Source organism: Eretmochelys imbricata, chromosome 17 (genome assembly GCF_965152235.1).
Source record: "Eretmochelys imbricata isolate rEreImb1 chromosome 17, rEreImb1.hap1, whole genome shotgun sequence".
NCBI classification, from domain to species: Eukaryota; Metazoa; Chordata; order Testudines; family Cheloniidae; genus Eretmochelys; species Eretmochelys imbricata.
In genome coordinates, this window is record NC_135588.1 from 7,620,205 (window position 1) to 7,644,433 (window position 24,229).

The window sequence follows — 24,229 nt, forward strand, 5'->3', positions numbered from 1 at the left end:
AGCCAGATTTTTAAAAGTATTTAGGCACCAAACTCCCTTTGAATACCTTTAAAAATCTGGCCTTGATTCCCCTTACTTAGCAGCTGGAGCAAACTCCTAACCTCCTGTGGATTGAGCACAGAAAAAAGATGAGCAACACACACTGAACAGTGGGCTAAGTAAACATTAGGTATCTGGAGGAAGCTCCTGTGGGATTTCAAAACCAATCAGGCCATTTTGAACTGGACCCTTCTCTGAAGGTGGCACTCCTAGGATTGCTTGATGATAAAGGTGATGTGATCGTTAGTCCAGAGATGCGTTTTCAGGAAGCATCTTCATAAAATAAAATTTCTGAAATGTTGCTTAAAAGCACCCACACTAGGAAAAATCCACTGCTCAAGTAATATAACAAGAAAAAATAATTAAGGTCTAATGAGGCCAATGTTCCACCTTAACACCTTTTCGGTTTCATTTAAAACCTCTACTAATTTGCCAGGAAAAATAGTCTTCACTTGGGTCTGATTATTTGAATCATGTTCTGTCTCTTCATTTAAATGAGAGGTTCACATAAAGAATTTTTTAATATATATTTTAAATTACAATCCTGACTTTTTCCTATTTGATGATAGTGTATGACTCTTGGTCAGAAGGCCATGATTTTTTGCTGTGATTTCCAAAGCATTTAAAGTGAAATCAGTGCAATAGATATTGAAACAATGTAATAGATAATTCCATATATTTAACCAAAGACAGACCCCACGACACAATATTTGGTTAGCAGAAAGAAGAGAAAACCCTTGACAAAAAGATTGGCAGACTGGGATTTTTATATGTGTATGTATATTTAGCTCTGATATTCTGATCTCTCTCAATTTATATCAGGCGTATTTCCATGAACTCCAGTGTTAGTTATTGCAAGTCGAGGCAAATTCAGCAAGTTTGCTGTTGTCAGAGTGGTGATGGCTAAGAGGCAGAGTGATGATAGCTAAGCACAGCAAACTTGGCTTCCCTTTTGATCAACAAACCCAGGTTTGCTGCCAGTGAAGCCTGGTCATTGCTGACTAGAGCTCTTGCTCCACTGATTTCCTCCCTCTCCGCCTGTAAATAAACAATGAGCTAGGAAGAGACTTGTCCTGCATGTGTAACTAAAAACACACATGCATCCATCTGACTCTGCAATCCCCATACCCATATTCACACACACAAATCCTGACTTTCACACACGCCTCATGGTCCTATCCACACACAGAGACAGATCCTTGCACACATACACCACGTTCATATCTGCTTTGTGTACCACATGCTGTATAACAACAAGAGAGGACTCCGTTTTTAAAAAAAATAAACTGGCTCTTTATTAAGAGAAGTATTTACAGAAATGTTGCAACTGCTGCTAATGTTCTAGCCATGTGCACACAGACTGACTTCCTGGTGCCTCCTCCAAACTCTTCCCTCCTGCAACCTGTGCTCTTCCCTCCAAGTTCCATGCAGGTTGCTGCAATAATATCCACACACAGGCAGATCTGTGCCGCATACATGTGTTTACACAGGCATTTCTATGCATACTCTTGGCTGACCACATCAGTGTGCGCACTTAGGCAGGTGCTTGCACGCATTCACACACACACATGCCATGTTGACTTGTGCATGCAACGGAACTATCCTGCAATGGATATTGAAACTATAGCTTGCCTGACTCTCTGTGAATTATCTTCTACAATTACAGATTCAGAGACACACGCTGTTCACAATAGATGCAATGAGGACTCGAACTGGTCCCTCAACCAAAAAAAAAAAGTTTGCCCATTAAATATTACCCATTTATCCCATTATGTGGCTTATGTTATGTTGTATTAGCATAGGCTGTGCCCTAATAAAAAGAGGCCTTAAGACTTAAGTCTTGCCACCAAAATGGGAGTGTGAGAACCCTGTGTTTATAGCAGATTCCTGCCATAAATTCAAGGAGTGGACACCCAACCCAGATTAATTGCAGCTAAGAAAAGCAAAAGGCAACTATACAAGGGAAGCAGAGATTTACTGCATAAACCACGGTACCACTGTTTTGTGCCATTCAGTAAAACGGCATTAGCACAAGATAAATCAAAGCAACTCAGGATAGTGCGTATCAGTAATGGTGCAGTATCTGTGGGTCACCTTGCACCTTCATATCTCAGGATGTTGGCAAGGGAAGGGGGCTCACCTGTAATTCCTGTACCGTAGAGCCTTATTCATCCACACTAAAGACTGAGAGGTACTTTGCAAATTGCCCTGCTTTGTGAATTAGTGAGTGTGTGATGAAACAAGGCTAAAGCAAATCAAGGAGGCTACATCACAAAATATCTTTTTTTTCTTTGCCCACTTATTTTGGCAAGTACTGCTTACAGTTATTCGGGATGGTGCTTCGGTGTCAGGGAATGTACAATGGTACATTCTGTAAAAGTGATGAAAGCTTAGCTGGGTGGAGCAGAACGGTGGGTCTTGTGGCTAAGGCACTAGAATGGGACTCGGATTTGGGTCCCATTCCTAGCTCTGCAACGTACCTCCAGCATCATCTTGGGCAAGTCACTTGGGCAGAGATGTTCAAAGCCTTCTAGGGGATTTGGATACACAGTTCCCATTAATTTTAATCTCTCTATGCCTCAGTTCCCCAATTGAAAAATGGGGATAATATTTCCTTTCTCCCACCCTTTGTCTGTTGTGTCTACTTAGGCTCCACTCCTGCAAACATTCACGTGTCCTTAATTTTACAATCCCCATTGAAATCAGTAGGACTACATTCCTGCTTAAAAGTAAGGACCCACACAAGTGTTTGCAGGATAGAACCCTTCAGCAGTAAACTATTTAGGGCAGGGATTCTCTCTTGATATACATATGTACAGCTCCAAGCACAATGTGACCCCCATCTCAGGTGGGGCCTCCAGGTGCTACTGTAATACAAATTAAACTGATTCATAATCTCAGATTATTGTTTCTGATGTTAAATTGGAGTGAGACTGGCAGGGTTCTAGGGAGGTTTTGCAGATAAACAAAGAAAGAAAACATGAAGTTCTACTTCAATTCCTACGTAAATGCAGGTTTAACGATATCCTCTGCTCCTGCAACCTTTGCTGATGCATCTGCCAGAAACTCCTCAACTGCAGAGCCCCCAGCCTTCATCTATCTTGACCACCCCACATGCAAATCTTACTTTTATTAAGGTTCTCCATTGTAATTGACGTTGTCAGTGGCACCATATTGATTAAACATCACTCTGGAGGGCTAAGTACAGAGCGGCAAATACCCCAGCAAAGACGTTACTAGAGATATGAGCCAGGTGGAACAAAGGCTCATCACCAGGTTGAACTTTGGCAGCCTTACAACTCCAATTACCGATGCTTCCCAAAATTTTGCTGCTTTGGGGTTGTTTTCTTGTTTTAATCCGGATCGTTTCCGTGACTTAGCCATTTTGTGGCCTTGAATTATTATTTTATGTGCCAAAAAATTGCTGTCCTGTTTTTGGTTTTAGTTTTTTTAAGCTTCTGGCTCTAGGAATCATTCCTCTGCTTAGCACTCAAATGTCATTGTGGTAGCAGCTGCTCGGTTTGCCTCTTGCTGGCCGCAGGAATTTTGTGCTTCTCAGTTTAAAGGTAAATCAATACAGTCATCTCAACTGAACTTTTCTGTGTCGGGCGGCAGGGGTTAAATCTTTGACTGTGCAGGTCTCTGAACAGATACCCCATAGCCAGATTCTGATCTCATTTACTCCACTGTAAATCCAGAGTAACTCCAGATTCCAACTCCAGATTTGCAGTGGCCTAAATAAAATCAAAATCCATCTGTGTGTGGTCGTTGTTGACCTGGTTGGTAGCCATCATATAGTCCTGCTTATTATCGAATTTGGTTCACATGTGTCTGCATTGGCCTCTTCTCTGCAAAATACTTTTTCTTCAATCAGCTCTAAAATTAAAAAAGAGATAGAGGAGTGAGTTGAGTGGAAATAGTTACAGATACTGTGACGTTGGTTTTACCTGGGTTTTTCCCCTGTATCTCCTGCACAAAATGTAGATCAGAAAGTTCAACAAACAACGCAGCTTCCACAACCTCAGATGATGCAGGATGGCCTTTATCCAAAGTCAGTTGAAGTGAATGAAAAGACTCCCATTGATTTCAGCCAGCTTTGGATCAGGCTCTTAGAAAAGCCAAATTGCATACGAAGTTTTATTTAAGTACTGATTACAACTATTAAAACACATGCACAATTACAGAGACCTCCATCTGGACTGCTCTTAACCGTTTGCATGCATAGCTGCTTATAGGCAAAAGGATGTAATTTATCAGTTCTCAACTGGCAGAGCATCAGTTACAAACTCCTCCTCTGTGCAGAGATCAACTCTTCCAATGATGCTTAATAGGTGGTGATGGTGATCTTTAGTGGCTAGTAATACTTGGTGGCTAATAATAATTTGTATGACTATAGTATCTTTCATCCGAGGATCTCAAAGAAGCATTTATCATTCAGACTTTACACAAACCTTTATAAGTCAAGTAACTTCTGTGTTTCCCATTTTACAAATAGGAAAACTCTGGTATAGAGTGTCACTTGCCTGAAATCCTGTAGTTAGTCATTAGCAGAGCCAAGAACAGAATCCAGGAGTTCTGATTCCCAGTTTTACGCTCCAACCACCATACCTCACTCCCTCTCTACTATACTTTTGACTTTGTAAGAATCGTATCGGTTTTCTTAATGAAAACTAGAGCTGGTCAAATACCAGAAAACGTTTTTACAAAAAAGAAATTCCAAATTTTGAAATCCTTATTCTAGAGATTTAAAAAAAAGAACAATTTTTGATTTATTTGAAATGCTTTGAGTTTCACAAAGTTTTATTGGATAATTTTTGTCGCTGAAATGTTTCTTTTTGTTTTGTTTTGTTTTGCAGTTGTCCTTTTTAAAACAAAACAAAACTTTTTTTCTCCTTTCCCCTTTTGCCAATGAACAAGGGGGACAAACGTTGGGGGTGGAAGGGAGAGAGAGAAAAAATTATCAACCAAAAAACTGCATTTTTCACTTTTTCATTTTTGATAAAACTGGAAATTTCAGAGGGAAATTTTCATGCAAATTTAAAAGGTCAAAAAATAACCCCTTTTTGATAAAAATACGTTTCATGTGAAAAAATTAAAATAATTTCACTGAATAGATAACTGTATACTGAGGACATTTTTCTGGCATGGGAAGTATCCTACACATGGCAGGGTTTGAGAGAGAAGAAGAGGTATTCCACTAAACCAAATACAAGGTGCTTTAAAATAACCGGGAAGGCCTAGACAAAAGAGCCTTTGTAATTTTGAATTATAAATTGGGCCTTATCCTTTATGAAAAGAATCTCAGAGCGTTTTCACAACTCAAAGGTTCTGGCTGTGCAGCCATCTCGCATAACTGAATTGTCCAGGGTCTGTTCAACTGTGTCGCAAATAAGATTTTAGATAAGCAAGAGCCCGCTCTTTGTTTTGACTGAAGATGTATTATACAAGATGAAGTGGTTAGTAATAGTAATACATAGTAAGGGATGTATTCAGGGACAGAGTGGGTAGCTAGTACCTCTCTTCTCTCTGTCTATCCGTGCTCTGATTATAGCTCCCTTCAATGTAGCATTTGACCACTTCTGTAATATCTCTGATGATCATACAGCTTAATGTGTTGACTCTCCTTGTCCTCAGGTAGGTATCCGTGGGTGTGTCTACTTTGCTGCTTAATTGTACAATGTGATTCTCAAGCTCTGTTCAGGACCTCTGACGTACAGCCAGAGTAGAATATGGGCCAGATTCTCAGCTGCTGTAAATCAGCATAGGTCTATTGAAGCCAATGATTCCCACCAGCCGGAATTCTGGGCTTGTATGCTGTCAGCTCAAGCTTCCTCTCATTCAGACGGGCCTTGTAGGATTAAAATGCATGACCCATCAAGATTTCCTCTTTAAAGACAGTAGCACACGTTAAAGTCCCTAAAGTCTAGCTGACCCTATTTGGATTCCTTTTGTGTTCCTCAATTGTATATGGACATTACAAAGAGGAATCTAGTTGAGTGTCTTCCTGGCCCCATTTCATTGCCCCTGACTATCTCAGACAGTTCGTTGCTGATTCTGTGGCCATGAAGCTGATGTATCTTGCCAACTTCAATTCCTATCAAATATGTGGCAGAAGAAGGGTTATATTAAGGTCACTCCTCCTTGATCACATGGTTCTGAGGGTGTCACTTGGAAAACCCCTGGGGATCCCAGAATCAGTGGCATCCGTAGCCTCTAACAGCTGGGGCGAATTTTGGAGTCAAGGTGAGAATCATAGCTCGCCTAGAGGTCACTGCCCTATTAATGATTTTACAGTCCTTTGCTTTTTACACCGAATCCCAGTCAAAATAAACAAAGTTTATGACAAGTTAGGGTTTGGGGGCTGAACTGTAAACAAATGTGTCTTTGAAGAGTGACAATGAAATAAATCATGATTGCTTAATTGGCACACTTGATAATGCTATTATGATAAACAAGGGACTGTCGGGAATGCATTTGATGATGCCTATGGCATGGTTTGGGAGAAATATTTTTCATCCTCATGGGAGAGCCCAGAGTGTCTGGTGATTAGGGCAGAGGAATGAGTCAACAGAACCCCTGGGTTCTTTCCCCAGTTTTGCCACCGACTCACTATGCAAGTCGCAGGTTAATCCCTTGTCTTTATTACTCACCATCTGTAAAATGGATTTCCCTAAAAACTTGCCGGACTGTTGTGAAGTTTAATTAATTAATATTTGCTGCGTGCTTAAAAGTTCCTGTGAAGATGCTCTGTGTGTATTGTATACGAAGTCGGTAAGCAACTAGAGTAAAATCTTATTATACCGTGCATCCCAGCACTGCTACCATTATCCCATAGAATGTATTTCTGAAGATGCTCTTGCCATGCTTCATAGAGCTCAATTAAACATTTCATAGCTCCAATTTCTATAGGTCCTGATTCAACGACCTTTGACTTCTATAGACTCTTATGATGGAGTAGCCCAATGTATAAAAAAGTTATATCACTTTCTTTACGGAGTTCATCTGTCCATACAGGTCTACATAGCTCTTTTCCATTTCTAATTGCAGGAGGAGTTGGGGAATGGGATTTTCAAAAGCGCTTTAGCCAGTGGGAGTTTTCACACTGACTTCAGAGGGAGCAAAGGTAGGCCAACACCGAGCACGTCCGTAAAGTCTATCCATATTTTCATGGTCATGCCTGTGGTGCAGTGCCCTAAAAAAAAGAAAAGTCCAGCCCAAGCCGCTCCATCAGCCAACAATACACTAGGCAGTGAAGAACACAAGATCTGTGGTTTATACATAGTTGTGAAACTGCCATGGTACGAAGGCTCCCCAGAGGAATGGCATTCGAGCCTCAGCAGGGAAAAACGGCATTGAATCTTTACTCCGGCGGTTGATTCAGGCACCCCGCCTCCTGAGTGGAGACTCATGTCTGTTTAAAACATGAATTTAACCGGGGCCGATAAATTAAATTGACTCAAAAGTGGGCACACAGACTTGCACGGATTTAACTAAACCTGTGTAACTTGGTGCATCAGCCAGGCCTTACTGGTTTAAAGCAATCAAAATAATCCTGGTTTAAACTGAAATAAGGATTTCCAGAGGGCTTTTTGCACCAGTTTAACTAAACCAATTAGAAGATCACACTTTTAATTAAACTGATACAACTTCCTCCTGTAGACAAGCCTTCGGTCTTTCCTGGTGAGGAGGCGTCCACACCACACAAAAAGGCACCATTAGAATTGGCACTCACTGGAATCCTTGTTGGCAATTTCAGCAAAGAACAGCCCTCAAGATAAAGAGTTAGGTACATTAGTAGGAGCAATATAGAAAGGCTTGAAGCATCTGTACCCATTCTACAGGTATTCTTTGGATAAGTAGAGGACTTCCTTTTGCAGGGCTGCAATATGGCATCTTTTACCACCCCTAAATGGGAAAGAGTGGAGGAAGAAGAGGTTGGAGGGGGAGGAATATGGGGTTGGATCAGCCTGGCGCAGAACACTCTAGCTGTGGTTGAGCAAAACACTTGATTTCAGTGGTACTATTCTCATGCTTAATGTTTGATCACATGCTTAAGGGTTTGATCCTGCACCATTCAAATCAATGAGGGTTTTCCATTGATTTGAACGGGATCAGACTCAAGCCCTAAATGCATTGCTGGATCAGGGCCAGAGGTTTCAGCACTATGTAGGATCCAGCCCATAAAGGAAGAGGGAAAGGAAGGTAGAGACCAAAGAAATACAGATATGAAGTCTTACATGTTCAATTTCCTCAGATGTGCAGGTCTCTCTTGTTAATATTAAGCAACCCATGACAACACCGTTGCTCTGCATTTTCTAAAGGAATAACTATTAGCCTGATAAACAAACCTAGAAGTGTCCTAAATTCAACAGAATGTCTCCTCTATAGAGATTTTATGATAAATGTAACTAGGTAATAGGTATGCAAAAAAATAAAACAGAGAAAATTAACACTGGCATTGCGCTAGGATGTTCACTATAAATGCTGGATTCTTATAGGTAAGGGGGAGAAAAAAACCCACAATCCTTTCTTAAAACCCAGTGATACAGGCTAATTTATATGCAGTTATTCACGTGTGCAGTAAATTCCAATTATGTTTACAGATGTCTGCTTAACATTTATGGAAAAGGAACCTCAGCATGTCTGAAATATCCATATAAGGAGCTTGGACTGGGCTTTCTATTTTTTTAACCCAATACCAATATAATTATATTTTGCAGATTTAAAAAAAAAGAAAATCCAGCTGAGCTCTCTGCTAGAAGGTTTAAGATTCAGTGTATTTGTTTTGGTTATATGACCATATTGTAAACATTTTAAGACTCTACCATCTTTTAAAATGGCTTTATACACCACTAGTAAGGGTTAGTCAGTTTTGCAAAAAACCAAATAAGTAAATTTAAAAAATATGTAGGTCTCCAAACGGCTTGTTCACTCTTCATCTGGGAATTTCTCATGCTGGAAAATATTGCCTGGTTGTTCTCCTTTGAACACCTCTCTGTTATGTATCTGACAAGTGTGTAACACTCTCACCCCTAGGGACACTGGCATTTTGTTCACAAATATGTGAAAAAAACACAGAACTGTTGTTGTTTTAAATCCTTTTTTCCCTAGTAGTGCATGTTCATTGAATTATTGTCAGTTTTGCACATTTCGTTACTGATTTGTGGAATGTGTTGTTATGCTGTTTGTGATGACGATGACAATAATACTTGTATATAATTATTCGTATTACCCATCAGCCCCTGTTGAGATCAAAGCCCCGCTGCACTAGGTGCTGTACATATATGTAGTGAGAAATGTCCCCACCCCAAAGATTTTACAATCTAAACAGACAAGAGTGTGAGAGAAACAGAAGCACAGAGAGATGAATTTTCTAACTGTGACAATAATGCATTTACACAGCACCTTTCATACCAAGATGTTCATATCCCTATTTTTGGTGGGGAAACTGAGCAACAGAGAGGCTACGTGACTTGCAGTCACAGTGAGTCAGTGGCAAAAGAAGGAGCAGGTCCGAGTAATCCTGACACCCAGTCGCCTGCTCTAAGTGGCAATTACATTCCCAAGAATGTTGCTACCTCTCTAATGAAATCTCCTGATGCACTGTACTGAATCGGTAGCACTTTGCACCCACTCCTGCACTGGTGTAAATTACTGTACGAGGCACGGGGCAATGGAGACTCTGGCCCTGAAAGTGAAGGTTTGTTTCTTGCTATTCCTCTGTCTGAGGATATTGAAACTGCCCATTCTCTCTTCATCTGAAACACCTATATTTTGCTACAGCACATGCTCATGGCATCACAGTAAGGGACTAACTGGAGTCTGAAGACTCTGTCAATCCATGGGACAGGGACAGTCGGCATCCACGCAACATCCCCAACATTTACAAGGCACGGCCATGAAGAACGAGCGAAAATCACTTAGTAAAGGAATTTTTTTTTTTAAGGCAAAGTTGCTTATTTGTGTGTATCCACCTCACTTTTCCATTGGACACTGCTGGCTGATCTCACACACAGCATCCCCCGCAGCAATCTTATGCGTATTTGGTAGTTACTTAACACACCATGTTAGCATGCAGGAACTGTGTAGCAACTTCAGCAAGTAACTAAACTGCAAATCACCACTGCCATTGTTCAGTGACCCATCAGGCATTTTAAACACTGTCTCAGTACTTCTCTGAGCAGAGTTAGTCCATTTTGCCATTGTTTAATCAGAGGCTATGAGAAGGCCTGCTTTTTCTTTTGCTAAATAACTACAGATCTGTAATATTAAAGCAGGCGAGCTCAGGTGTGTGAATTTAAACTACACATGTATTTGGAAATGGAATATTTTTTTCTCCTCCTTCTGAAGCGCTAACCCAGTTAGAATATTAATCTGGGATTGTAAAAGCTACTGTATGAAATCATTTCTCCAGAACACACACAGCCCTAAACCATTCTTCAAATATTGAAGCAATCCTGCCGCACCAGAGGACTTTGTTTTGTGTATTTGCTCGTCCGGCCTACAGACTGAGGTGGGAACTGAATCTTTCCATGTGTTTCCTTGTGGAGACAACATAATCTCCAGCAGGTATGCACAAAAGATTTGTTTTGAATTAACACCTTATTGGTTTTGTGTAAAGTCATCTGAGGGCTCAACAGTGAGCAGAGATTATGCCCGCTGCACTTAAAGCATACGCAGGAGTCATATCAGAACAGCAGACCCGGCTGTGCTATCACGCCGTATTTTATAACATTTTCTCAAGGTGTTCAGACACCAGAGTGATGAATGTGGTTGTCATAAATATAAAGGGAAGGGTAAACACCTTTAAATCCCTCTTTGGCCAGAGGAAAGACCCTTTCACCTGTAAAGGGTTAAGAAGCTAGGATAACCTCGCTGGCACCTGACCAAAATGACCAATGAGGAGACAAGATACTTTCAAAGCTGGAGGTGGGGGAGAAACAAAGGTTCTCTCTGTCTGTGTTGCCTTTGCTGGGACCAGAGCAGGAATGCAGGTCAGAACTCCTGTAAAGGGTTAATAAGCAATCTAGTTAAATATGCCTTAGATTCTGTTTTGTTTAAATGGCTGGTAAAATAAGTTGTGCTGAATGGAAAGGATATTCCTGTTTTTGTGTCTTTTTGTAACTTAAGGTTTTGCCTAGAGGGATTCTCTATGTTTTGAATCTGATTACCCTGTAAGGTATTTACCATCTTGATTTTACAGAGGTGATTCTTTTACTTTTTCTTCAATTAAAATTCTTCTTTTAAGAACCTGATTGCTTTTTCATTGTTCTTAAGATCCAAGGGTTTGGGTCTGTGTTCACCTATGCAAATTGGTGAGGATTTTTATCAAGCCTTCCCCAGGAAAAGGGGGTGTAGGGTTTGGAAGGATTTTTGGGGGGGAAGATGTTTCCAAGCGGGCTCTTTCCCTGTTATATATTTGTTAGACACTTGGTGGTGGCAGCAATAAAGTCCAGGGGCAAAAGGTAAAATGGTTTGTACCTTGGGGAAGTTTTAACCTAAGCTGGTAAAAATAAGCTTGGGGTTTTTTCATACAGGTCCCCACATCTGTACCCTGAAGTTCAGAGTGGGGAAGGAACCTTGACAGTGGTGAAAGGGCTTAAGATCAAACCCACTGAAGTCAATGGAAAATACTCTTATTGATGGGCTTTGGATGAGGCCCTATATGCATTGGTAGAAGTTATAACCGGCTGCAGGCCATAGATACAACATTTGGGCTGGATTCGTATCAGTTTGGGCAGGTGGATTTGGATTCAGAACCTTGGTTTAGTCCATAACAGGAGCTAGCTGCGAAGTTCAGCTCAAAATGCCGATCGAGAACCAATCTCCACCAAAGTTTCTAGATGTTCCTTTGGGACCTGTCTCTAGTTAGAAATATGCATGAAAGGCTTGACTCTGCAAAGAGCAGTCACATTTTTGAAAAAGACTGTGTGGGGAGCAATGATCAGTCTAGAAACCAGCATGCCAGAGCCACAAGTGCCTCTAAGAAGTAAGCAAAAAATGGAACGTCCTCTCTCATTAATTATAACTTGAGCTTGCGACCATTGGTGAAATACGTATGCCCGAGTTTTAACATGATTTTTTTATTATTAACACACACATAGCGAAGTAAATAAACTGCCCACAACTCTGCAGTGAAGTTTAAAAATCCAGTTTTATTCATGGTTATTTATTAATTATGATGTATTAATCTGAATTTCCGTCATTCCTCTTTCTCAAGTAACAAACATTAACTAATTAAGGAAAGAAAGGTTTTATTTAATCAAAATGGAAGAAACACATTGGTAGGTATTATACATTGGTAGGTATTATACTTCCTAATCAAATGCAGCACACACACCGATCTCTCTGTTAGAAAAGTGCTAACAAAAATGTGGATTGTAATTTCATTGTCATCACAGAAACATGTGTGTTTGGAAAACTGCTCACAAGAGTTTGGTTTTGCTTCTAAAAAGAACACCCATTTTTAACACGGTTTAATGAAAGTCTACTACTATGAACTAATGGTACAGAGAGCTGTTCAGGGCTACATTGGTCTCATATTTCATGCCTCCTATGCTGTGTAGTTCTTGTCTAGATCCTTCAGCAGCTTCTCTCCAGTCATCTTCACCTGCAGATACAGAGATATAATGAGGATATACAATGGGCTAGCTAATAAGAGGCATCAATACTTTGTAACTTGTGAATGGCAGGCTCAATGACAAGTTATGAAAGGTCATCAATAATGAGAGGGAAAGAAATTATGTCTCAGCTCATTAGATATTCCTTTTAGGTGACATTGTTTGTTCATGTTTCTTTAAGTAGTTGATGTGATATGTTGTAACTTGTGATGTTAACAGCCTTGCTGCCGGGAAGCCTAACAGTCGTGCATTTAAAATACTTGACCGGGGAATAAGACTAGTGTATGCTGTAGTATAAACAGATAAAGTGAGGTACGGATGGTGTATTCGCCTTTTCACTCCACACTTTTGCCCTCGTTATTTATACAGTCAGCCTTAACTCATAGAACAAAAAGTTTCCAGTATGTCCAGTGTCTTACCCAGAGAAAGAGGCCATTTCTATATTGGCAGGCTTCATAGCCATAATTCACCACCTATATAGCTCCACCAGAACAGCTGCAGCAGTGGGAAATGGAGGATAGATGGGGCGCAGGGTGCAGGATGCTAAAAAACATCCAGTCGGGCAGCCCTATGACGATGGAAGCTGGAAGGCTGCATGTCCAGTGGATAGTGCATTGGCATGGGAGTTAGAAAACCCTAGTTCTGTTCCTGGCTCAGGCTGCTGGGTGACCTTGACTGAATCATTTCATTCTCTGTGTCTCTTTTGCGCTCCCATGCTTTGTCCATTTAGGAGTTAACTCATTGGGGCAGAGGCTTGTGTTTGTAGCACAATGGGGCCTTGATCTCACCCGGGGCCCCTAGGCACTACTGTGATATAAATAATAATCCCGTGAAATAACCTTTGAAAACGATACGAGTTCTGCATGTTCTGGGCTTGTCGTTTTTGGCCCTCTGTATGAGGATATCAACGCATAAGAGTGAAACACAAGGAATGTACCTAGAGTATCAGAGCATAGGACTCAGCGGAGGGATTGTCTGCGCGGCCTTGCAATTTGCACTATGGGGGAGTGAATTGCAGCGTGTACTTGCATGCTGCCCTGCAGCTCCCCGGTGTGGATGTTGCTGCTGCAAACTCGTTCCCATGAACATAACCCTCTTTCAAACATGACTAGGTAATACAAACCTAGGTACCTTTGCATCAGCAGTGTCAACAAGGGGCAGTTACAGTGCATGCTACAATTCACACCCCCGTAGTCCGAACTGTGGGTCCGTATAGACATAGCCTAAGTGAGGGATTCTGAGGATATCATAGACTGCTGCAGCTACCCTCGCATAGGCCAAACTCTGCCCTCAGTTCCACCTGTAAAAACCAACTAAAACCAGGGGGATTATACAGGTATGACTGGGACAGAGTTTGACCCAATGTTTTTTGTCTTACCTGGCTGGTGTCTCTTCTCTGTGTACCTACAGTGATATGTTTTATAGTTGTATTTGCAATTTTTTATCTCTTATTTTACGTGTAGCATGCGGGTCCATTTTCTACATGCATAGTCAAATTCAGTCAGATAAGTTCAACGAGGTATAATACGCACTGTATAATAAAATGCAAGGAATCAAGTTATAATAATATGCATGTCTATTAAAATGTGTGATTAACCATCTCTGGCCAGTTTTGCCACTCCATTACTCCAGTTTTAGGCCATTGTAGTCTCTGTGAGTACAACTGCCCATACCAGGCCCCCTCTCTATTAGATCCTTCCTCTGACTTCACCACCATGTCTGTCAGCATAGGGGGGCCTGCAAGCCAGCCTCTGCCTGCATTTTGATAGAAGCCAGAATCAGGGATGTGAGAACTTCCACACTGCACTGCCCTTCTGCCTGCAGGTTTCCTGCCATATGCCCATCTGCATCAGGCAGACAGAATTTTGCCCTAAGCTTCTTACACTTCAACGGGTACAAAACATTTGTCTGATTCAAATTGTATAAACAACAAAGTGGACTTCTGATCATGTTGTAAAGTGGGGGGGGGGAATGTCCTGTCAAAACCTATGTGCCAAATTATAGACCTATAAAAATAGAAGCCTATAATGGAAGCACTATGTAAACTCTGATATCATATTGTATTTATAGTGTGCATAGATTACATAGGAACACCATATTAAAAAGGTATAATATATAGATGGAGAAGGATTAAATCAGCAGCCAGGAATAGAGAGCAAGGATATAAATTCATCAGTAGATTCTGATTTCATCTTAACAAACCATGAACAAAATTTGAGTTGTGTTAGATATTCCTGAAGAGGCATTAATATTGCCGTCCAGGGGGCTTGCTTTCTTTTTAAATACTAAATAGAGATGCACCAACCATTTTCAAATGATAGTGAGAATGACATTGCTGATTTATCCCTGGTGTTGGTTTATTGTCATTTCATTTTACTTAGACAGTCCTATCCATTTTATTTCAATTATTTTTCTCTCCAATGCTCAAACATCCTACTTGGTGATGATACAGAAACCTGAAGCCACTACTTTGCTGATGACCTAAAAACTTTATATTAGAAACACTCTTCTCCCAGCTGCTTGTGAAAGGCAGAATAACGTCTTGATCCTGCAAAACCCTTTCTTTATTCTCATACTCACATGAGTAGCCCTGTTGAAAGCTAATGAAACTGTTCACTTGAGTAAGCGCTGCATGATCGTTCCTATTATGAACTAAAGAATAGTTCATATTCTTCAACAGGCTGTGGATCAGGCCCTTATAGAACTTATCTGTGGATTTCTAAACATTCATTTAGGGTCCCATCACCCCATGGTATGTAAGTATCATCATCCTCTTGCAGATGGCACAGAAAGGTGAAGTGACTTGCCCAAGGTCACACAGCAAGTCAATGGCAGAGCCAAGGAGAAAGGTCCAGTAGTCCTGTTTCCTCTGCCATCACCATTAAACTTACTTCTCCCTATAAAACAAGTGTTATATAGACATTAGATAGATTAGATTGACTCACTCACTGGGAAGTTCAGTGACTGTGAAATTAGTAAATTACCTAGGCCCAAAGAATTTAGAAAAACAATATAATCCTGGGGGTGCTGAAATAATTAATTTGCTAATCAGCTACACCTTGCTTTTTTAATTTGCAAATAGTACTCTGGTTTGTTGCCTATTTCAGCCACCTCAGAAAGAACAATATTTCAGGAAGCATGCCACCTTCTCTCATAGTACTACTGTCTATGTGTATTCTGCACCACAGGATTGGCCAGTTCTTAATATATATAGGTTATGCTGTCCAGTGCAAACGAAACTGACCCTGTGATCCAACCTCACAAATGTTGCCAGGACATTTGTGAAACTAGGTTTAGAAAAAAAAAAAGCTTCTGAATTTTAATAATTTTCTGTTTTGTGCTGTTTGTCGCCTTGTGTCACTTTGTTGTTGCCATTTGCATTAAATCATCTCAAATGCAGAGTTTGCCAGAAACGACAATTAATATGGAGAAGGGGGAAAGTATTACCATCTATTATTTGCCATAACATGAATTTAAACCAAGAAGTCAAATGATAAAATATGTGGTGAAGGAGGGAGGGAGAGGAGTACCCAAATGAGTAATAGCCTTGGGCTTCTGAGCCTGAACTTAATGTGCTAAGTAAATCCCTGAGGTTAAAAAAGTATGAAAATTGTTGCAGCTTAGGGAGATATATTTTAACTTTGCAAAAGGTCCCTGCAAATCCACCACCAGACTTTTAGATGGATACAAATATAGAATATACACAAATACTGTTCTTTGGTGTGTGTGTATATATATATATATGGCACTCAAAATTCTATTAACCCAGGGTGAGTTTTGGGGGGTTTTTTGGATAGATGAGTAAAATACCCAGTAATGGCTTTTATTAATACAGTAAGGGTGAATGAGTAGATATTATGCCTGAATAGGTAAATTTTCATTACTGTATCGTCTGGGAGTATAGCTAATATGAGGTATGTTTATCCATATGTGTACATAAGCGGGTGAGGGGGAGTGTGCACACATAATACATACTGTAAAGTTAAAAGCAAGTTAATGCTTATGTTCCTGAATAAGGGTTACGGTTTGCAATGCCATCTCTAAGCAAAATATAAACATCTTAAAAAATTAAATTTGAAAAAGGAAAAGCTCCCCAAGTTTAGTGTAAATTAACCGTAGCCACTTCATGACACTGCAAACAAGGTCTGGTTAGGGAAAAGGCTTTGCAGTCTAAACATATTTACCCAGTATGTCAGGCTATAGTTCAGTTGCACCAGTTTGAAGCCTACAGTCAGATTGTTACATTTGTGTACGTAGATTGAAAGGTAATTGATGCCTTTGTGTGGTGCATTTATGCCCGGCTCCAACTCTTTCTCTTGAAAACTCTGTCTTCCTATTGAGTTGACCATGCTGCTGAATTTATGAAGAGAGATGTTTTAGCAGAAATCCCCCTGAGTCTGCCATCAGTCCTAAATCCCCAGCCTGCTCTCCCTGGGAGACCTCATGACACCGAGCATGCCAAAACAGCTTCCTTTTGCCTATGCATTAGCAATTTATTTTACCTTTTTGACATCTCTCACACATAAAACCGTAAGAGAGAAATAAAATATCTGTCTCTGGGCGAAAATAAAGCTTTGCCTCCCTCCTGATCTATAGGATATAAAATAAAGCCATGGCTTTGATAGTGGCTTTTCCTTATGCTGGAGTTGCTTTTGCATACACGGAGACAATGAAGATGAATGAGCTGGGATTCGCTGCATCCTCGTGGGGTTTGTTTCACCCCCCCTTTTTTTTAATGGTCTTTCTTCCCCCACCGCTCACACCCTCTTTACTTGTTTCTTTTATTTGTCTTTTAGCTGCCTTTTCTTTAAAAAAAAAAACTTTTAATTTTCACACACACACTGGTTTTCCTTCTAGCAATCAGGTCTCACTCTCACACTCAAACACATTCACACACACACACACAGTTGTTCTCTCTCACCCATTTGCTACAGTTGTTTGTGAACTACTGGCTTTGGTCAAGAGAAAGAAACAACCCAGGGGTAGACAAGAGTCCTGGGCACTAAGGTACGATTAAAAATGAACCTACAGAAAAAGCTGCCCTGTCTCTCAGCAATTTCCTTGTATTCTGCAGCATTTGGGTGAACCAGTGTGTTCCTGTTGTTGTTTTTTCTTCACGGGGACAAGCAGAGAAAGGCAGCTTCAGATTTCACCCTGTGCTTTCTGCAAGCCCAGTTCTGAAGTGCTAAGGATTTGTCAGCCAGCAGGAATGAGCTGACAGGCGATGGACTTCTGCTCTCTCTCCCTCGCTCATTCTCTTTCCTTTCCTCTCCCTTGGAAGGAGGCTGATTCGGCCTGATACTTGTGTGTGTTTGTTTGCCTCTCTCTCTGCCTTTTCCCAAGCAAGCTGCGGCCTGAGAGAGAGGAGAGAGTTCTCCCTTCAGGGCTGGCTCTTTCATGATTCCCCCTTTCTGATGCTTTCCCTTCCTTGCCTTCAGTCACCACTCGGGCACACACTCTTTGGACTGGTAATTATTTATTAGTTCTGTTCCCCCATAAACAATGCATGAGCTTGGAATGTAAGCGACACCATTTAGCGACGTGCCATGAAATCCAGGCAGGGGTAATCAAGATGGGAAGGAGCAGATCAAAAAAAAAAAAAAATCCCAGAAACTTCTCTGAGAGGCGCTTCTTCCCACCCCAGCTGCAACCGTGCTGGGGGTGGACTTTCCTGACACATCTCAACCCTTGTTTACCCTTCTGATCGATTCAAGTGTTTCAGAGTAAACTTGGGACCGCTAATACATCATTTAAAGATCTTGTTCCGGGCTCCTTAAAACCAACCTTGCAGGGCCCCTAGTGATGGATCTGGGCCAGGAATGGTTTGTTGTACTGGGGAGTTATCCAGGCTTAATTACATCTTAACTGAAATATTGGTTTAGTGCATTAGTCATCGATATAACAATCAGCCACATGCACCGTTTCCAAGACCCTTCCGGTGGGGAAAGTTTCTGTGCAAGAAGGTTTATGGGTTATGGCCGCCGGGAAAAGTTATCCAGTGACTGGGGATCCAGGTAACAAGCAGCTACTGGACAAGAGAGTAACTTTGACTTGTGAAAATATAGACTTAAGGCTTTCTAAACTGCGGGGTTGCGTAGTCTCGAGATAATACCTGGCTTTGAGTTCATATCTCCCCCTCCCATCCCCTGCAAATCCGCTGCTTCCTTGGGTGGGGCAGGCGGTGTTCGGGCAGCTCAGTGTGACCCCTGGGCCGATGACAGGGAAACGGGGAGGCTTCTGCGGGTGGGAAGCTTAAGTCACTGGTTTTTTTTAGAGAACGGGCATGAAACACCCACAAAGGAAAGGGCAAGACGCAAGTCAGGTTAAGGAGGATGGAAAGCAGCATCTCGCAGCCCAGTGCCCCGGCAAGGATCCCCCTCTGCAGAGTCCAGGATTATGGGTGAAGTGTCGCAAATTATTCCAACGTGGCTTCGATATTCTTTGTCTGGATTGTATTGCCTCTCCTCGGTATTACTGTTCATTTCTCCCCACCCCACGCAAAACAAACCAACAAACAAAAACCCCTTACATTTGGAAATCTAAGACTCCCCTGTTGCCTTTTGATCAGCTATCCAGCTCCGGCAAACTGTAACAGGAAACTGACAAAGACCCTGGATAAATTCATGTTAGTTCCCCAGATCCAGGTGTGTTCTCTTGCATTGTTTAGAGTTTAAAAGCGGTGGCCTGTTGGCGCATATTAAAAAGGGGGGGGAAGAAACATTTAATTGAATCTAATTGCTTAAATCTCTCCAAGGGGGTTCAAGCAAAGAAGCCGAGGGTGAGGGTGCAGTGTAGAAGCCAATTACGTCGGTTGTTGGCCTTTTCTTCTTGTCTCCCCGCTCCGCACACTACTGCAGGGGGGGAGGGGAGGGGAGGGGAGGTAGGGAATTCGGACAATGATGCGGAGATTCAGTTGGATTATTGGCTTTTGGGAGTGAAAGAACAGCTGTTCCAATGACAAGGCTACAGGGGACAGATCTATAAGATCCATCGAATTTCTTAGCCCTGGTGTGCTGCAGAGTTGGAAAGTCGGGGGGAAATGGTGGGCTGAGTTGGGTGTGTAGTCAATATCTGGCCCTGGCAGATGTCTAGGGCTCCCAAAGTTTCAGGGAGGATCCCACACCACTTACAACACTGTGAAGACAAATCCTGCTAGAACTTAATTTTGTCTCTAAGAGCCAGGGGAGGTAGAACTGGAGGAGTTTGTGTTGTCGCTTCCACGTCCAAGGGATATATTCACGTGCCAAAAATTGTCCCCTGCTTCCTTGGGTTGGGCCCACTGGACGGTTTCCTTCCCCCAAATGGCACATGAAATTCACCTATTGCAAGTACTTTTGTTTAAGCAGTCTGCGTTGGGGAAAAATCAGCCCCTGGACACAAATTGCATTTGAAAGGGGCATTTAAACCTCTATCTCGGGCATTAATCGGAGACATCTATTGCCACCGATTTCCTTTAATGTTGTAATATGATTTGTCAAGGAGTTGCCCCCTGTCTTTTTTTAAAAAAGAAAGCTGGCCAAAAGCAGAGATCAGCTGTGTCAGGAAGAGGAGTCAGACTCATTGCGTTCATTTTGTTTTTTATTTGATTCTACTGAGAAACGTAGCATTTAAAACTTTTCATGTGTATATACCCATTTTAATATCCACTACATTGCTGGTTATTGCAGTGATCTGAGAAGTAAATCTGATTATTGACGACGATGGGACAAACAGTAGTGTGCCAATGCTCTCCAGCGTTAGACACCCGTCCATTTGGCCAGTGACTTTCCCTAAGTGATCTTCCAAACTGTGTGCAGGCTGAATACAGAACAGAATAACAACGGTGTATAGATCGCTTGGGCACCAGATTTCTCAATACACCCAATCCTACCAAAACCCTGAACCGTAGAAACAAGAAATCGACTGTACTTTCAGGATGCTCTGGTTGGTCCATTGGTCTTGAAGGCATCAAAGAACTGGCTTCTTCTCCATGGGCAAGTTCAACCCATAGACATTAAACAGGAAAATAACAAACAAAAATGTTTTTTTCTAATTGCCCTGAGACTTAACGTAAAGAGAAAAGGAAAGAAACCAGACCCGTGGGGGGAGAGGACGTTCAACGATAGGTTTTGCCAACAATAGTGGCTCAAAACTAAAGGCCGGGAAAGGGGAGGATAAAGGTGACTGTCAGAGCAGTATCCCTGTGATCAGCTAGTAAAATATTCCTTGGCAAATAATTGAATTGCCAGTTTGCATTAGCAAGAGGAAGAGAGCGAGGAGAGGGAACGTGTCTGCTCTATTCACTTGTAGTGGGTGAATCGTGTTCAAACCTTAAAAGTGCAGGCTGTCCTCTTTCGGAGTGAGCCCCGAAACAAAAGGCTTGAAAAGGAAAAGAAAGGAAGCTCAGGTAATCTTGGCTTGCTCGCTGTTGATTAGAAATAGTTAGCATGGGCTAGCATGACACTAGCAGACAGAGATCTAGGCGGGGTGGGGGGGAGAGAGGGAGGCTTTTGCTTTCTCCCCCACCCCCAGTCGCTTGGTATCTCTCCAGCTATCAGCAGTGATTTGGTAACTCTGTGCCCATTACCTGAAAGAGGAAAGCCAATTACGGGGCGGATTAATTACTGGGAGAGTGCAAGCCTCGTGTGGTGGGGTTTGTCTCGTATCTAGGAGAGTGTCTCCCGACTGAGCCAGCCGGAGGAAAGGACCTGATAAATGTCCCCCAGCAGTGAAAGTGCAGAAGAGATCTCCCTGGCCAGCTCCAGGCGAGCTGTTGCTGTCTTGTTGCGTTTGGTCCCAGCCCCTGGGAGGTTTTTTTTTCAAGTGAGAGGTGATGTAGTCGCACTCAGCTGATCAAAGCTGCGCTGGGTCCGGACTAATATTTCTCACTTTATTACGAAGTGTCACTCAGGGCCGTTGCATGCCTGAAGATCAGAACAGTCCCCCAAACAGCATAACCTAGGCAGCGATGTGGGATCACCGAGGTTAATGTCACGTGCATCCCGGGAACAATCCGTCTCCTTTTCCTGTATGCACCGCTGCAAACTTTCAACTTGAACTTTTCAACTCAGCCTTTCTTTGGCTTGGTTTAAATGTTACAAAGCCAAAAGGGGGGAAAGAGGGCAAGCAAATCACTTAGCCCCCGCGGCAAGGGCTGCGGGAGAAAGGAGCCGAGCCGGAGTCCACCACTGCCCTAAGCACAGAAAGGAAACGCTTTCCCTTGATCCGTTTCCCGCGAATATTCCGCCTGCAGCCCTCTGTATATTTACAGATCAAGGCAACGCGTCCCGATTTTAAAGGAAGTTTCTTCACTGATCGAGCTTTTAAAATCCGACAGAAGAGCAAATGTGTCAAACCTTGGGTGCCCCGCAAAGCTATCCTGTGGGTACCTCTAACCGCGTGTTAGAATAACTCAAACGGCAAGACTCTCCAATGCCTTCTGTCTGGAGTTTTGCAATTCCTGCTGAGCGCAGTTGCGAGTCTACACAAGGCTAGGCTGAGTCTATAGAGAGGATGGGGAGACTATAATATTTGTACAACACTAGTGCCCCATAAAGGAGAGAGATAAATCCCATTACCGAGCGCAGTGATGTAGAAAGACGGATGATAAGCAGGGCGAGGTTTAACTAAAAGAACGGGAAAGACACCAACAAAACGCAGGTCCAGACCCAGCCGAAAGGGAGGACCTGGCTTTTGGCTTGTCCTAAACGTCAAATAGAATTTAAATGGATTTTACCTCATTTTTGTTTCCCCTTTTAAAAACTGGGGCGACATTAAAAATAGTCACCATGAGTGAGTTTGTGTTAAAGTGTGGGGATAGTCCCCCACGTTCCAACAATAAATACGTGATACAGGAGTGTGTGTGTGTGTCACACACACACACACGCACACACTTCAATTTCCTTCCTATCTCATAAGCGAATTGCAATCTGTTTTTTTAATAATAAAAACGAGAATGAAAACAAAGCTTGATGAAACTGGGGGGAGGGTGGATCCTCGTCCAAGAAGTCAGTGAAGATTCCCCCCCCCGCCCCAGTTATACTGTTCTGTGTAAAACTCCCCTAGATTTGTAGAATATTTATTCATCTCTCACCGACAAACTTCAGTGCTGACTTTCCAGCTCATTGCTTACATCTTCCCGATTACAAGCCAGTCTCTCTCATCATCACACCAATTCTATCGAGCAGCGTGTCAATATCATCCGAGTAAATGTACCTTTCTTGCCCTCCAAAAGAACAAAGAGAGGAGGTGGGGCAGAGAACCCATCTGACAAAAGGGGGGGACACAAGTCGGGGTTCCAAGAGGGGTAAGTGGGGAGAGGGAACGAGTCAGAAAGGGACACCTTGAGTCAGCTGTTACAACTGGGGATTTGAACTCTTTGTGCAGAAACCTGTCCGGCCGTGTCTCTGCCAGCGAGAGAAGTGATGTGTCTTTCCTCCTAGACAGCCATAGATTGGTGAGTGACATCGGTTTGGTTAGTCGGTGCAAAAGAGGGGTTGGGGGGGGTTGGGTTGATTTGAGCGTTTTGTCTTGGTTTTATTTTTTGCTCACTGCGACGTAAATACGATGTAAATAATAGCCCTGACATTTTCGATGGATGGCTGAGGACATTCAAATCACAACCCTCCCTCTCCGAGTTGGCTGGGCACTCCAGGGAATAGGGCCGTAAATGCAGCTGGCCTGGGTCACTAAACGTCTTCCCCTGCAATGCAAGCCTGGGGCAGGAAAGGCTCCCTGGAGCCTGCTGCTGATCCCACTTCCCAGAGAAGGGATTACGGACTCCTTCAGTGTGAACGGCTCCTAGGGAAAGACCTGGGAGAATCTTCCCCACTCCGCTTCCCCTTTGGCACTCCACGCTTACCTGGAACAATCCCTTCCTGTGTCTTTAGCAGAGTTAGCTAGATTGGGACAGGACACGGGCTAGAATTATCCAGAAACAGGTATGGACTGTCCCTGCTCCGGATTGCAGGATATCTTCTCAAAGGATGAATCAAACAACGCACAGAGAATGGGAAGCTAAGGAACTGTTTTGTCTTTTGTCCAAGCCAAACTCCAGACCCGAAGTCTGTCTGTAGGATCTGGAGCGGTGTGAGGGTTTTTTGCTTTTTGTTTTAACCCCCATAGAGTTCCTCCCACTACATCACGTTAATGACCCGCTACAGCAAGTGGCCTGTAAAGCAGGAAGCAAACTCTGTGCCTTTTAGAATTATTCGCCCCAGCCAGAAAATGGCTTGCCAGGAAATCATGACAATAAATCAACGTTCCTTTCAAAATGTATCTGATCAAAAGGCAGGTTTGCTTTAGCGGTTTGGCGCTGGAAGTGTGGTGCTTTCCAGGCGAGTGCTCCAGTCTCCTAAAATCATTAGGGGGAAAACAGTGAAAGCAGGTTGTAATCTCTCTGTGGGCACTTCAGTAGTTCCCAGTCATGACCTGGGTCCCTCCTCTCAGAGTCCTGCATCCTGGGCAGGCCCGCTTCACTGCACATTTTACAAAACTCACTCCAGATCCAGGACTGTGTTGTGAACCAGGGGGATTCGTTCCCACAATGAAACGACACTGACTTCCCATAGAATGATGTGGCCTTTGCAAAG